We start from the raw sequence: 14316 nt of genomic DNA, 5'->3' as shown, positions 1-14316 counted from the left end.
ATAGATGCATGTGAGAGCAAACATGTCAAGGATCTCATGGGATTTCAGAAGGATTGGAACAAGGAGCTTATTGCCCAGTTTTATGCCACCATGCATTTTGGATATTTGAAAAGTGACAGAGCCATGTTATGGATGACTGAGGGAAACTGCTATAGAGTTACTTTTGCTCAGTTTGTTCGTGTGTTTGGACTTGACAGGCATGATGCAAACAGGCCCAAAATTCATAACCAGGTGGCTCTCCCAAATGAGGAAATGAAATGTATGTATCCTAGGAGTGAGACAGGAAATGCAGGGAAAGCAACCGGACTCTACACCTATTACTCCATTCTAAACTGGTTGCTCAGAAACACCATATCTCAGAGAGGTGGAAATCCATCAGACATATCTCTTCATGCAAGGAATTTGCTGGCATGCTTTGGGCCAAATGGAGAAGAATTCAGTGTGGCTGATTATATATGGGAGGAAATTAAATACATCTCAGAAAACCCATTGAAGATCTGTGCATATGCGCCATACTTGATGGAATTAATTGAAAAGGCGACAAAGACTAAATATCAAACCGATGTAAAACATGAGTCTTTTCGTCCTAAGATGCCCAAGCATAGAAGGGAGCCATCACCTCACAGATACTCAGAGCCTGAGGATGATATAGTTGTAGAGGGAGAACAGCATGCTCAGCAACAGCAGCAGCCATCTCCTGGTGGACTGACTGGGACCGGTCTGACCGGTGCCCAAGACCGGTCTGACCGGTCTTGGTCTGAGCAACACAGACACAGGCACGGCTCCACCTCTCCCATTAAGAAGCTAATTAATTTGTTTGTGGGGATGTGTAAGAGCCAGAGAGATATAGAAGTTGAGCAGCAGAGGCAGTGGAGGGCTAGCAAGAAAGAAAGAGATTCAGTTAAGATGATGCATAATGCAATGAATCTACAGCCGCCTCGCTCACCCGTTTCTCCTTCACCTCCTGAGGCTGTAATACCATCAGTTGAGGACCGAGTTCAAGGATATGTGGACTCCGGATACTTTGAGCAGTATGGTCATATCTTCTACCCGGATGTCAGTGGTCCTTCTCATGCACCTGGAGAAGGAGTGTTTGGCACATACCCAGAGTATTTCTCTGGAGGAGGAGGACCTTCACATGAGTCATCTCGACCTTCTGCAGCAGATCAGCTTGCTACTCGATTATTCGATGTTGTGTTTGGCCACCACTAGGATTATCATTCCTCTTTAGGTGGACATGGATGAAATGGACAGTGATGGGCGGCCTGATTTCTTCTTCCAGCCCCTTTTATGGTGATGGATGACAAAGGGGGAGAAGAACAAGATTAAAGCTTAGGAAGAGAAGCCTGAAGCAGAATACAAAGGGGGAGAAGAACAAATACTAAAGCTTGAAGAAGAGAGAAAATTCAGAGTTTTTGCTTTCTGTTTCAGACAAGACCGATCTGATGGACCGGTCTGACCGGTCTGTGCTTTGGAGCTCTGAAATTTGTAATAATCTCGTACTTTACCTAGTCTGTGGACTTGAGGACATTTGTATTGTGTGTTAATGAGTGTAATAGACTTAATCATTCTATCTAAGTGATATTGTGATAGTGTGATGCAAATTGTTTGATGTGATGTTTTTGGCGGTCTGTCTGGGGAAGACCGGTCCAACCGGTCTGTGAGACCGGTCTGACCGGTCGGCACCAGACAGAGCCACTTTCTTTTCATTATGATGAATTGATTTATCATGTCACATGCATCACGTGTAGAATTTTTGTGTAGGCACACATACACTTTTTCACCCCACGGATGCTGAGTTTCAGGGGGAGTTCCATTTTTTTCTTCTTTGATTTGTGCAACTTTGGCATGTGAGGCCAAATTTGTTGAGTTTTATTCTTTTGCACAAATTAAGGGGGAGCTCAAATTAAATCTGGGAATTCAAAAGAGTTATTGAATATCTTTTTGTAAGCTTTAATCGGTTTGCCATCAATCACCAAAAATGGTGAGATTGAAAGAGCATCTAGGCCCCTAGTAGGTTTTGGTGTATTGATTCACAATACAATTAAAGGACTAACTTGTTTGCATGAGATTATGAGCAGGTATTTAATTTGTGGAATGATATAGCTCATGTATTACAAGCAAATGTGTATGTCCCATTGACAATCATTATATGTGACAAGCTAGAATGAGAAAGAAAAATGGAAGAGCAAGGTATTCATGTGTAGTATGAAGGCTCTAATATTGTGTTGAAGCTTGTTAGTTTATGTGGGACTCAAAGTGGCAAGCAAAAGTTGTAAAAGAAAATAGAGCAAGGTATTCATGGTTGATATAAAGGCTCTAATATGCGAAGGCTTGTTTCGGATGTATATGACAAGCAAAACAAGAAAAGGAAAATGTGAGCAAGTGTTCATGATTGACATGAAGGCTCAAATATCTAATAAAGGCTTATTCGACTAATGATAGAATTCGTATGACAAGTAAAGGTTATGAGAATGAGACACAATATGTTGTTGCATAGTCTCAAATTGGAAAGACTTGTCGTATGAGATGAATATTATTGTACAAGGGAAGCAAGCAAGAGAAAAATGAATGAGACATGAGTTGATGTGCATATGTTATATCAAATTAGAAGGCTTGTATATAAGATTGAATTGAGAATTCAAATTGACAATGAAGATTTCATGCATGACACAAATCAATATGAGTTCAAGATGGACGGCTAGGATAAAGGTAGAGGACCGAGAGGCGTGTTTTAAGAGGCTACGCAAGCGTCGGCTTGGGGGGAGCAAGGAAACCGATACGGGTCAAAATACCGGAGATCCTAGAGTCATAAAGAGCTCTATGTTGAAGAGTGTCATTATTTGGAAAATGGGAGTGACTTGTGAATCAAAGATGGATTCCATTCTTATATGAAGGAAGATTCAAAGTCACTAGCTCAAGCAGGCATGCTCACTGAAATTAAGGATGTTGACAACCTCAAGATATTGATTGAAGAAGTTCGGCTTGATCAAGACATGAAAGCTCAAGTGTTGTGTATGTCATTTTATGTGAACTTGAGTATAGGATGCCGTACTATCAAGCGGGATGCAACATCAGTGGTTTGACATTACCAAAAGTGCTCATAGCTATCCCATGTGAGAAAAATCAGAGAGAAACACTTGGGAGCAGAAAACCTACTGGGACCGGTCTGAACGGTCCAGCCGACCGGTCAGACCGGTCGGGGTCCAACGGCTAGTTAATTTGAACTGACCGGTCTGACCGGTCTGAGGGACCGGTCTGAGTCTGACAGAGCAACGGCTAGTTTTTGAAAGAGGGGTATGTATACCCACACCCTCACCCATTCGTGGGTGTTGAGACCATTACATTCCAGAGCCATCTCTGAGCCGTGAAAGCACTTGAGAAGTCCTCCCCAACCTCTCTTTGTGAGATTTGAGTGATTAGAGTTGAATCCTTTGAGTTGGGTTGAGTGAAACTTTGGCTAAGAGAGCATTTGAGCAGTGAGAGCATAAGCCCTAGCTTGAGCACTTGCGGTTGCGTTGCCAACTTGATTGAAGCATTTGTTACTCTTGGAGGAGAAGTCTCCTAGATGGCTAGGCGTCGCCGGCTAGCTCCCAAGCTTGTGGTGAGCAGCGGCAAGTTTGTTGCAGCAGCAAAGGTGTGCCACAAGGGCACATGGTCAAATAGTGGAAAGGAGGAGATAGCTTGACCTTGTGGTCGCGATAAGCTTCCTCAACGGAGACTAGGATTCACACGTGGTGAACGTGGTGAATCCGAACTTCGGTGAAACAAATCTCTGTGTCTCCTTGCATTATCTTCATTTAGTTTGCCTCACACTTTGTACTCTATCTTTATTTGTGCTTCCGCATCGATCAACTTGGTTTTGTTGTTTCTGTGTGTGCAGGGTTAAGAAATACATTTGTAAGCACCTAAAGAAGCATCACACCAAGCTGCATTTGTGCTAGAGCTCGTAAAGGGGAGGATTAACACTTTTGTGCAGGTTCTGCGTAGGACCGGTCTGACCGGTCTGCTCAACCGGTCTGACCGGTCTGAGTGTTTGAATCCTGTTTAAGCCTAGTACCGGTTTGACCGGTCTACCAGACCGGTCTGACCGGTTGGTTGCTGACAATTATGTTAAATGCTTTAATCTGCAGGATTAATTTTAAACGCCTATTCACCCCCCCCCCCTCTAGGCGACATCACGCGATTAAGGTCCTTTCAATTGGTATCAGAGCCACGGTCTCCGGATTGAAGCTTAACCGCTTGGAAAATTACGATGTCGACACCACGTGAGGTACCGTTTGAGCTACTTCATTGTGATGGCTCAAACTATCCTTCTTGGTCTGCTTATGTAGTTAATATTCTAAGGACCATGGGTCCTTCCTTTGAGCGTGTTGTCAAGGCAAGTGTTCTTCCCAAGGACGTTGATGATTTGTCCAAATTGTCAACCGAGGAAAAGGAATGCTTGTCTTGCAACCACCGTGTCACTAACCTCTTGTTTGAGTATATGGACAAAGAACTTTCAGATTCCATACAAGAGGAGAAGTTATTGAGAAAGACACGAAGTGAAGCTCATCGTCTTTGGAAGTTCTTAGAGAAGATATATGAAGATGAGAGTAAAAATGAAGATGAAGAAGAGGAGTCACTAGAGGTGTATTATACTGCAACAATAAATACTCATCCTCTTGTGACTTCTCACGATGATCAAGGAGCAAGATCAAAGAAGTCTGCTGGTTCCCTGTTGGAACCGGTCAGACCGGTCGTCAATACCGGTCAGACCGGTCCTATCAGGGGGCAGCGCAAAGAAAGCAAGAAATGCTCCCGTAGGCGATCAAGACAAGTTTCAGTTGTATCAGCATCCTCAAGTGATGTTGATCACCAATGCTTGATGGCCAATGGCAACAAAGAACACGTCCAAGAAGTTGAGCCAATAAAAGCTATAAGAAAGGAGCTTGAATGCCTCAAGCTCAACTATGACTTCTTGGTAAGTAAATCAGAAGCTTCCTCTGCAACCTCTTCACATCGTATAGATTCATTGCAGAAAGAAAATCAAATGCTCAAGGCTAAATTGGAAAAGCTCTCTAGTGATCATGTGACTCTACAAGGAACTCATATGGAACTTGAAAAATCCTATGAGAAGCTTGTGGAATCACATGTGATGATTGAAATGGCTCATGAGGTTGTGGTTAACACGGTAAAATTCTATGAACCTCTCACACACACTTGCACATGCTCACAAGTTCAAATTGATTTGACTTGCACTAAACCATGTTGTTCTCAAGCAAGCCAATCTAGTATTGAGCAAGTGTTTGTAGAATCTTGTGATGACTTCATAGCAAAAGAAAATGAAGATCTTATGTGTGAAGTAAAAAGACTCAAAGAAGAAGTGACCAAGCTGCATTTGTGCTAGAGCTCGTAAAGGGGAGGATTAACACTTTTGTGCAGGTTCTGCGTAGGACCGGTCTGACCGGTCTTCTCAACCGGTCTGAGTGTTTGAATCTTGTTTAAGCCTAGTACCGGTTTGACCGGTCTGACCGGTTGGTTGCTGACAATTGTGTTAAGTGCTTTAATCTGCAGGATTAATTTTAAATGCCTATTCACACCCCCCCCCCCCGTCTAGGCGACATCACGCGATTAAGGTCCTTTCAAGATTTTGTGTGAATCCTTTTTCAAGTCTTTTTCCATTCCAGTGCTCCATTTACTCCAGCATGTATAGCTCTGATGAAGTCCGATCTTCCTGTTGCGGTAACTCATCAAGCATGTCAATGTCCTAGCTGCTTAATTTGAAATCCTACCACCATGAGTATTCCTTCTTGTTGTCTGCATCAATGTGATCAAAATAGCACTCCAATCCTTGAACCTTTAAAATATATAAAATGTAATGTCAGTCGCTTAAGCATCCATTAGTATACAGTGGATCTAGGATTTCAAAGACCTCACCATGTTTCTAACTGCCGGCACGATTGCTGCATTGAGTGGTTTGTAAGAATTTAGGACCTGGATACGCTTTAATTTTGGATGGACTACAGACAGGAACCATTGGTCTTGCACACGCATTGGTATGAAGATCTGCAAATAGTTTAGTAAACATTCATTAGATGAAAAATATTCATTAGATTAAATAATGATACTTATTGAATCAAAATTAGTGGTACCATGTGGTGTTCGACATATTTTAGTGCTATTGATCGCATTACAGCCGTCTCATGTGCACATATTGATGATTCCCCTCTCTGTTTAAACTGGAAAGTTGCTGCCATCTTTGTGTTCTCTAGGTACACTCTACCAAACCTTCTTTCATCATTTGACATTTTCTCCTGCATATCATGTATCCTTGCATCCACAATCTGAAAATACACTGACTCAGAAAATGTCCACCCCCCAACACACACACACAATGAATCAATTAACATATTCAAAAATGACGAACCTTAGCATCCATGCATTTGTCAAAGGAGTCGTAACCATAATCTCTAGTTAACGTCTCTATATTATTCTTGGTCAAAATAGAATCCTTTATTTTGACAAGAATTCGATCTTCGGGGGAACAATTGATCATTGCAACTCGGTCATCTTCCGCCATGAAACAGCTGAACTCTGCATCCACAATTACACATCATGAACATAATATAATGCAACAATGTGATAGGCTTGTTGATTTCGTATCTTATTACCTTTCATAATGTCATGTGTTGTCACATCATTACACTTCCTTTTTGTTCTATCATGTTCACTCAGTGTACTGTCGTACTGAAAAAATTTACTTGCCTTTTCCTCATATGGCTTTGGTGGCCTCCCAGCTATGCTTGAAATGACTTTGGACAGTCCACGATCTTGTACCTGATTGCCAGTCTCATTAATCTATATTGAAGGCTATAAGGTTGTTAGCATACTTTAAAACTACATGCATAGTTTGTTTTAAAAAAATAAATGTACTTGCATGTTGATCAGGGTCCTTCCAATACAATCTTGGGCAAAATTTATTTCTGTAATATCATCACACATGGACTGCTGACATTTTTTTATTCTTGAAAATTCATCTGCCACCCAGCATTCCATAGAATGTAGTTTCTTCATTATGTCAGCAAATACCAAGGAAACCTACAGATCGACAATGTATTCAATCATAGTGCAAAATACATGAACTGATTAGAATAAAATTTATAGAAAATGTACTCATTTTTTTCCCAAACTCAGGTGGATAAATGATTGGGTCCTTGGCAAATTCAATGATAGGGTCCTCAAATTCATCATCATGTTCAATATATCCATTTAAAAATACCTCCACATTTTGATTTACTCGTGGCGATTCACTTTGTCCATCAATATGATCAAAATTATTCTGCATAACATACCAACAGTTATTGCTACTACATGACATTTATTATACAATTATGCAGGAAAATAGGAGAATAAAAAATAAAAAATGAACTTATAGGATTGTAAATCCATTCATAAGTACCTCGATGTTTTGTTTTTCCTGTGGTGATTCTCTACGTGCTCTTGTCTGATTAAAAGTATTTTACATAAGGTACCAACAGTGATTGCTCATACCTGATATATTTAAAATACAATTATGCAGGAACATATATAGGAGAAGGAAGATAATCAACTTACACAATTCATCTACGCTGGTGTTATTGGATCCATACGAGAACATTGCTCTGTTGGTGTAGGAGATGGATCTGATGAGTTAGTCATGGCAGCGGCGATGGACGGTGCACACGCAGCACCCCTGCACGTTGCACGTTGCACCTTGCCCACGTAGGGGTAGCGGCAATGGCGACGGCGTCGGCACGCTAGACGTTGCCCACATAGAAGAGGAGGCGTTGGCCTAGACGTCTAATAAAGAAGTGCGAAAACTTCTTGGGTTGGACAGCAGTAGTTATAGATAGCAAATCCAGATACTACTTTATAGGTATCATATGTTAGTAGTTTGGATCTCGTCTATCTTTGAACTAACCACTGTTTAAAATAGCATGCTAAATCATTTAACGGTTGGTGTTTGTAGAGACTAAGAAAGGCTATAGCGGGCTACAGCCTAGCTAACCCATTTAGCGCTTCTATAAATACTGTGTTTAGAAATCAGCCCACTAGCTTTAACACCAACTTTTTTTGTGGACACTATACCCACACTACACCAAGAGAATCTTCACTTAGACACTAATATAGGAGACCAACTCTATACGAGAACTCAACTTTTTATTCACCATAATTTAGTACAACACAAGACTCTTGCATTCTTTATCTAGCTATCCTACCATGACACTACTACACTATATGGCAACCTTGCCATCTCCTACTTGAGACCTCTTATGCCATGGTGTGGCAAGAGGGGAGGCGAGCACCCCTATTTATAGGACCCTATAGCTCATATGGTTTTGCCATGTGTCCATATTCTACACACTTCTTTACAAAATATCTAACTCTAGAATTTTTCTCATACTTATTTAACCATACAAATATCTAATTTTTAGAGTATTCTATATTTCACAATAAAGCACGATAACCATGGTTCAGGCATACTCTCTAATCTTCTAGAAACTTCTCACAATTATGCATGTCTAGTTCAACACAATGCATAAATCTATGAGCAATTTTGCATATAAATATAAAATCAAAAAAATTATGTACTGAAGTACCTCTTGGACTTCATTCCCTCGTCACATCATTAACAAAATACTAAATTTTATAAATGACGAAGTTCAATACTAAACTAACAAAAAATAAAGACTAATTTAGATGGTTTAGCTGGCTAAATAACCTTTAATTTAGGGGCGCTGCTAGGGTCACCCGTGTGATCCCAGCAAACCTATCACACTAGCCTCATCCACCCCAGATTTTATGTTTTGGGCCTAAACTAGCCTAACAAATCGGCCCACATGTGTAAATCCAGTCAAATTTGTTCTAGAATAAATTTTTTTTATTCCGGAACAATTTTTCAATTGTTTCAGCAATACAAAAAAATTGTTCGGGAACAAAAGTAAATTATTCGGGAACAAAAAATAGTTATTGGGCCTTGTGTGTTGGACTGTCAGTCGCCCGAACAATTCCTAGTATTTGCCTAATTTAGCGGCTATAGCGGGATATAGATGTCTATTAGCGGATTTAGCGTTTTAAAGCTAAGAGATGAATATCTTAGTTTTTTCCTCTCTCAAAAGTTATAGTAGGCTATAGTGATGGCTATATCCAGCTATTTAGAACCTTGGAACTAACAATGTTGTGCGAGTAAAATACTATTTGGCAACATGGTTCTCTTTCCAATTAAAAAAATCTATCATTGTCATTCAGGCTTTGCCTTGCCAATACAATAGTACTGTCAAATAAAATAGTAGCCACGACGTTGCTTGCATCCCGAATGTGGCCTAGAGGCGTGGCTAAATAAACTCTGCATATACAATTGATAAAAAAAGGCCGCAAATTGTTTGGCAAGTTGTGCCTTAAGATTCAATCTACAAGAGCATAGTTATGAAATATTTGATGACCAGCACGACGTCTACTATCTTAGGGAGTCCAAATATCTGAGCTTCCTGAAATGCTTCTCCACATCTTGCCTCGACTTTGGCCACTCTTCTCTTTGGATGACAGTGGTGGCATCATCCCTTCCAGTCTGAAACATACATACAATGATGATATCATGAACCACCCAAAATTACTATTGCAACCCACTTTAACGAAATAGAATGCTAGATATCAGAAACAAGCAAACTACCTTGTCAATTATTCTAAAAGACTCCCCTCCATCATGTATCATTAGCAGGTCGTTTTGCCTATCAATTAGACAATTAGGACAACAGATGCAATATAAATTCAAAAACAAAATTTCTACATGAGAAATAAAAGCTCTGCGCAGAGTATAATTTCAGCTAAGTGAGCAATTCTGTTCTACTCCTGACACAATCATTGAACTACCCTATAGAATTTCAAACATTTGGTATGCCAAATTCAGCCGGTCATGCATGCACAGATAAGTAGTTTAATTAGTTGACAAGCATGGCTACAGGAGAAAAAACAAACCTGCACGCTTTCAGTTAGTACTCCAGAATTCATGGCTCGCCTTCCACCTCTAGTTCGATTGCGGAGCACCTCTCGTAACAATCTTCACTGGATCGGGAACTTTGGAGCCAAATGATTGATAGGCTGCTGAGAAGTGAGCCGGCAGAGGACCAAATGATGTCTCCTCTTCTGTTCCATTGTCACCCACATCTTCCTTCAAGATATCATCTAATAACTTCATTACCCTATCTGTATCGTGTTGGCTTCTAGAAACTTTGAATAAAGCTCGATTCCCCTTGTTGCGAAGTAAATAGAAATGATCCATTTGTTCAGTCCACACATGGGTGTTGGTACGCATCTCTGTTGGGAACGCACTCTTAGCATTCATCGACCACCTAAGATATACACAGCAAGGAGGGATGCTCCCAATACAAGCATACTTCATGGACGCAGGAAATGTGTGCACATGGAATTCCTTCACGCTCCATCTTCCGGCAATGGGATCTAGCATCAGCCAAAGATGACCGAAATGTACAAGCTACATGGAAAAACCACTGGTTATTGCTTTGCATTGCAACCTCATACCTCAAAGATCCATTATGAAATAACACCTCTCTAACAAATAAATTATATCCTTTCCGAATCTGTATGATCACTCTTCGGAAAATGACTGGTGTGAAGGTTTGAGCGGCACTTTTCTCAAGCTCATCGGCAGAAATCTTAGTGAAAGGTGCAGAACTCATAATGCTCCACACTAGAGACATCTTCCGATCCAAATGATTGTGAAGCCTTGAGTTCAGACTCTCGCTCCTCTGATTGCTTTGCATGCCCAAGAAATACCTCCCTCTTGTGAAAGTAGCTGCCCACTTCTTCCTTTGCTGATACATCATATTTACCCATAGGTTATCTTGTTTGATATTATGGTTAGCTCTAAACTCTTTCCAAAGCCTATCAAATTCACCTTCCTCCATCGCAGAGTATATAAACTTTCTGAAATTGCTGAGCTTCACACCACGGAATCGTTTCAACATGTTCTGCTCTATGAGCCAGCTACACAATCTGTGATCTGCATTAGGCAAGACGATCTCCATTGCTCTAGCCATCGTTGTGTCACCATCTATGATTAACGATCTTGGATGCCGCTGATGCATCGCCTCCAAAAATGCCTCAAGAAGCCACACATAGGGTATAATAGTCTCATCCGACAATATACCACAACTGAATACAACCGTACTTCGATGATGATTAATACAACCGTACTTCGATGATGATTAACTCCTATGAAAGGGACAAATGTAAGATTGTACCGGTTCACACATTACGTGCTGTCGAATACCATTACATCTCCAAAAACACCATAGTCCAGCTGAGATTGTGCATCCGACAAGAAAACGTTCTTAAGCGTCCCTTCTGCATCCAAACTATACTTAAAAATGAAGTCCAGATCTTTCTCTTGCATCTGACGCATATGATTCATCACGAATTCCGCATCGTTCCCTTGTACCTTTCCCTTCTTCTGCCTCGAAAAAAAAATTGTACAGATCCTGCGAAAGAAATCAAGTCTCTCTTTGACCACCATGGCTGGTCTCCATGACGTCCATGATCTGATACGGACGAAGCCCACCAAGCCCGAGCTCAACTGCCTCTGCCTTCTGAGGATCATTAATCCCTTGGTGCGACCGCAAAACAAAAGCATGCTCTGGTGTAGCAAAGGGATGTGAATGCACATCCACAAAATCAGTCGCATACCATATGCCACTGCTTTCACTCCTCTGCACATCAAGCTTGGCATTACATCCACATAGGGTCAGGGCACGTGGCTGCCTTTTCTGATCCATCCTTTCAAAATGCTTCTCATCTCTATATCCTTCAAATGAGCACACAAATCTCCTCCATGTCACTCCTTGGTGCTAGGCTTGTACCTGAACCTGTCCTTCCTGATACTAAATCCTTTCGGAATGCATAAGCATTATTGTAAAACTCAAAGAAATCTTCCTCCGTATTAAAGGTCAATTTCCTCCCGGCTAACATACCCGTTTGCCTCTATTGAGTAACCTGCAGGAATTAAAAAAAAAGGATCACATCCATTTCAAGATTTAATCAGTAAAAGAAATTACAAGTGCTGACGGAATTAATCCTTAATGAATTTATTCTTGACCATGCATGATCCTAACAGCATGTAGGCACACACCAGCGCTTAAATATTCATGCTGACTAGTCAAGATTGAAAGGTTCAAATGTTTCTGTATCTTAAAAAATACTACGATTTCAAAGACCTATATGAGTACCAATATTATCAAGTGATAATGGCTGGCTACAACTTACAAACATGGTGAAGTGTAACAATATAGCAGAAATTATGGTTTGCCTTACCAAATACAAAAGAAATTCAAACAAAATATGTGGCCCATACATGTTCTTATCTGCAACTTGAAAATTGTGTCCTAAGGCCTGTTCATATTGTTATCAAAACTAATGATGATTCTGGAATCAAATATTGGTGATATAAGAAACAAAAGAACAAATTAAGGACTCATGCCATCAATATATTCATACATAAGCAACTCAGAATTTTAATTGACATTGCGCCAGCAAATCAGAACACACATTGATCCATCTGGACCGTACGACGAAAGACAGCAGGTTGCAGATATTACTTACGGCGACCGCTAGCGACGAGCTGGGCGGCGAGCGTGAGGGGGCGACCACCTGCAGTGCCACACGCCGGCGAGGAAGGCCAGCTGCGGATCCGCCCTGGCTGCGGCGTAGTAGAGCTCCCCCACGGTGGCGTCGAAGCCCACCCACGTGGTGGCGGCGGCGCGGCCAACGCGCACCTCGCAGAGACCGGCACGCGGAGGTGCACCCCGTGGTGGCGGCCGCAGAACACGTCTATAGAGGACGTGTGCCGGCGGACGGAGGACGTGAGAGGCGTTGGCGGCCGCGACGGGGATGGGCGGCGGCGGATGCGGTGGGCGTGATATGCACAAGGGGGGCGGACCAGGAGGAGGCCCGACGGGAGGGCGGCAGCTGGCGGCGAGTCTCGCGAGGGGGGGGCTGTAAGAGCATCTCCAACCAAGATCCTATTTGCTCTCTCATCTTACTTTTGAGGGCTGAAAGGTAAAAAACGTCTCCAACCAAGCTCTCAACCGAGCCCCGACGGATGAGAGAGTCCTCATCTCCACTGGCCGACCTCCCACATGTAGGAGAGAGAAACAACCCTCTCATCCACGAACTGCCGCAGCTGCCGCCCCTCCCGCGCCGGCACGGAGCTCTCCGCCAGGTACGCGTTCGTTCCCTTCCTCGTGTGCTCCCATCTTGCTGCTCGCCAGCACCGCCGCATCAAGCCATGGATGTAGATTTTAGGGAGAGGGAGAAAAGGAGAGAGAGGGGGCAGACCTCCGCCAGCGCTGCCGGGGGCCATCTCCGCGCTGGACGAGAGGGCCAACGGCCCGTACGCGCGAATCCGAGCGCCCGTGTTGCCCCATGCGTGGATCTGCTCATCCTCAGGGAAATCGGGATGGGGGAGGCACCGAGATGAGTTGGCGTCAGGTGCCCCCATTGATTTGCGCGTGGGCCTGAGCTGCTGCTCCCTGTGGCCTCTGCCGCCATTATTTGGATGCAGCCTACGCTGCCTTGAGACTCTACTGAGAGCATGGAGAGACGAGCTCAAACAATGCAAGCCTCTTCCTGCAATCTCCCTCACTGTTCACTCTGATTTCATCGACACAGGCAGAGACGGCTGGCAAGCACCTCCTGATTTACCCTCTCCCTCCAGGGGGGCTACAGGCACCAGGCAATCCGGCCTGTCTTGCTAGATCATCAGCTAAATTCTTTTGTAATCTGGTTCATAATTTTCCATTTAGATTCTGGTTCTAGCGTGGACCCAAATTAATTAAACGGACCATCATGCAACTGTCCGTCCAACCAATTGGGCATGATTAAAATTTGTAGCTGTGCTCTTGTAATTTGATTCATACATGATTTGTTTGCAATGCTGAAAAGATGTGGTCTACCAACTTGATTAATGCGTTATGTGTTTGCAATGTAGAAAGGAAGATGGATTTTTTGTCGGACCTGTTGAACCAAAATGGAGTGGGCAGTAGTGCTGATCTAGAGTGGGATGAAACTCAATTTGCAAGTCCACAAGAGGACCAGATGGTGGTGGAGGAAGCAGTGGTTGAGGTGGAAGCTAGTACTGTGTTGAAAGGTAACAAGAAGAGAACCAGAAATTTTAGTGTTCAAGAAGACAATTTGTTAGTGGCAGCATGGCTAGAAATTAGCATGGATGCAGTTCAAGGCATTGACCAGCCTCGTGCCACCTATTGGGAAAGAATTCATGAC

The 14316-nt window shown here is 42.5% G+C and overlaps 1 long non-coding RNA gene across 1 annotated transcript; it reads right to left on the bottom strand.

Annotated features, from left to right (window-relative positions):
- Positions 1-9218: 9218 nt before the first annotated feature.
- LOC120709524 lies at positions 9219-13026 on the bottom strand. Its single transcript, XR_005689715.1, has 4 exons — positions 12637-13026; positions 9997-12030; positions 9692-9749; positions 9219-9589 (listed from the first exon to the last, which is right to left on the bottom strand). It is a non-coding gene; the product is annotated as an uncharacterized LOC120709524 (long non-coding RNA).
- Positions 13027-14316: the final 1290 nt, after the last annotated feature.

This window comes from Panicum virgatum, chromosome 5K, assembly GCF_016808335.1.
Source record: "Panicum virgatum strain AP13 chromosome 5K, P.virgatum_v5, whole genome shotgun sequence".
Taxonomy (NCBI): domain Eukaryota; kingdom Viridiplantae; phylum Streptophyta; class Magnoliopsida; order Poales; family Poaceae; genus Panicum; species Panicum virgatum.
Note: the sequence above shows the minus strand (reverse complement) of the source record. Positions and strands in the feature narration are given on the sequence as shown.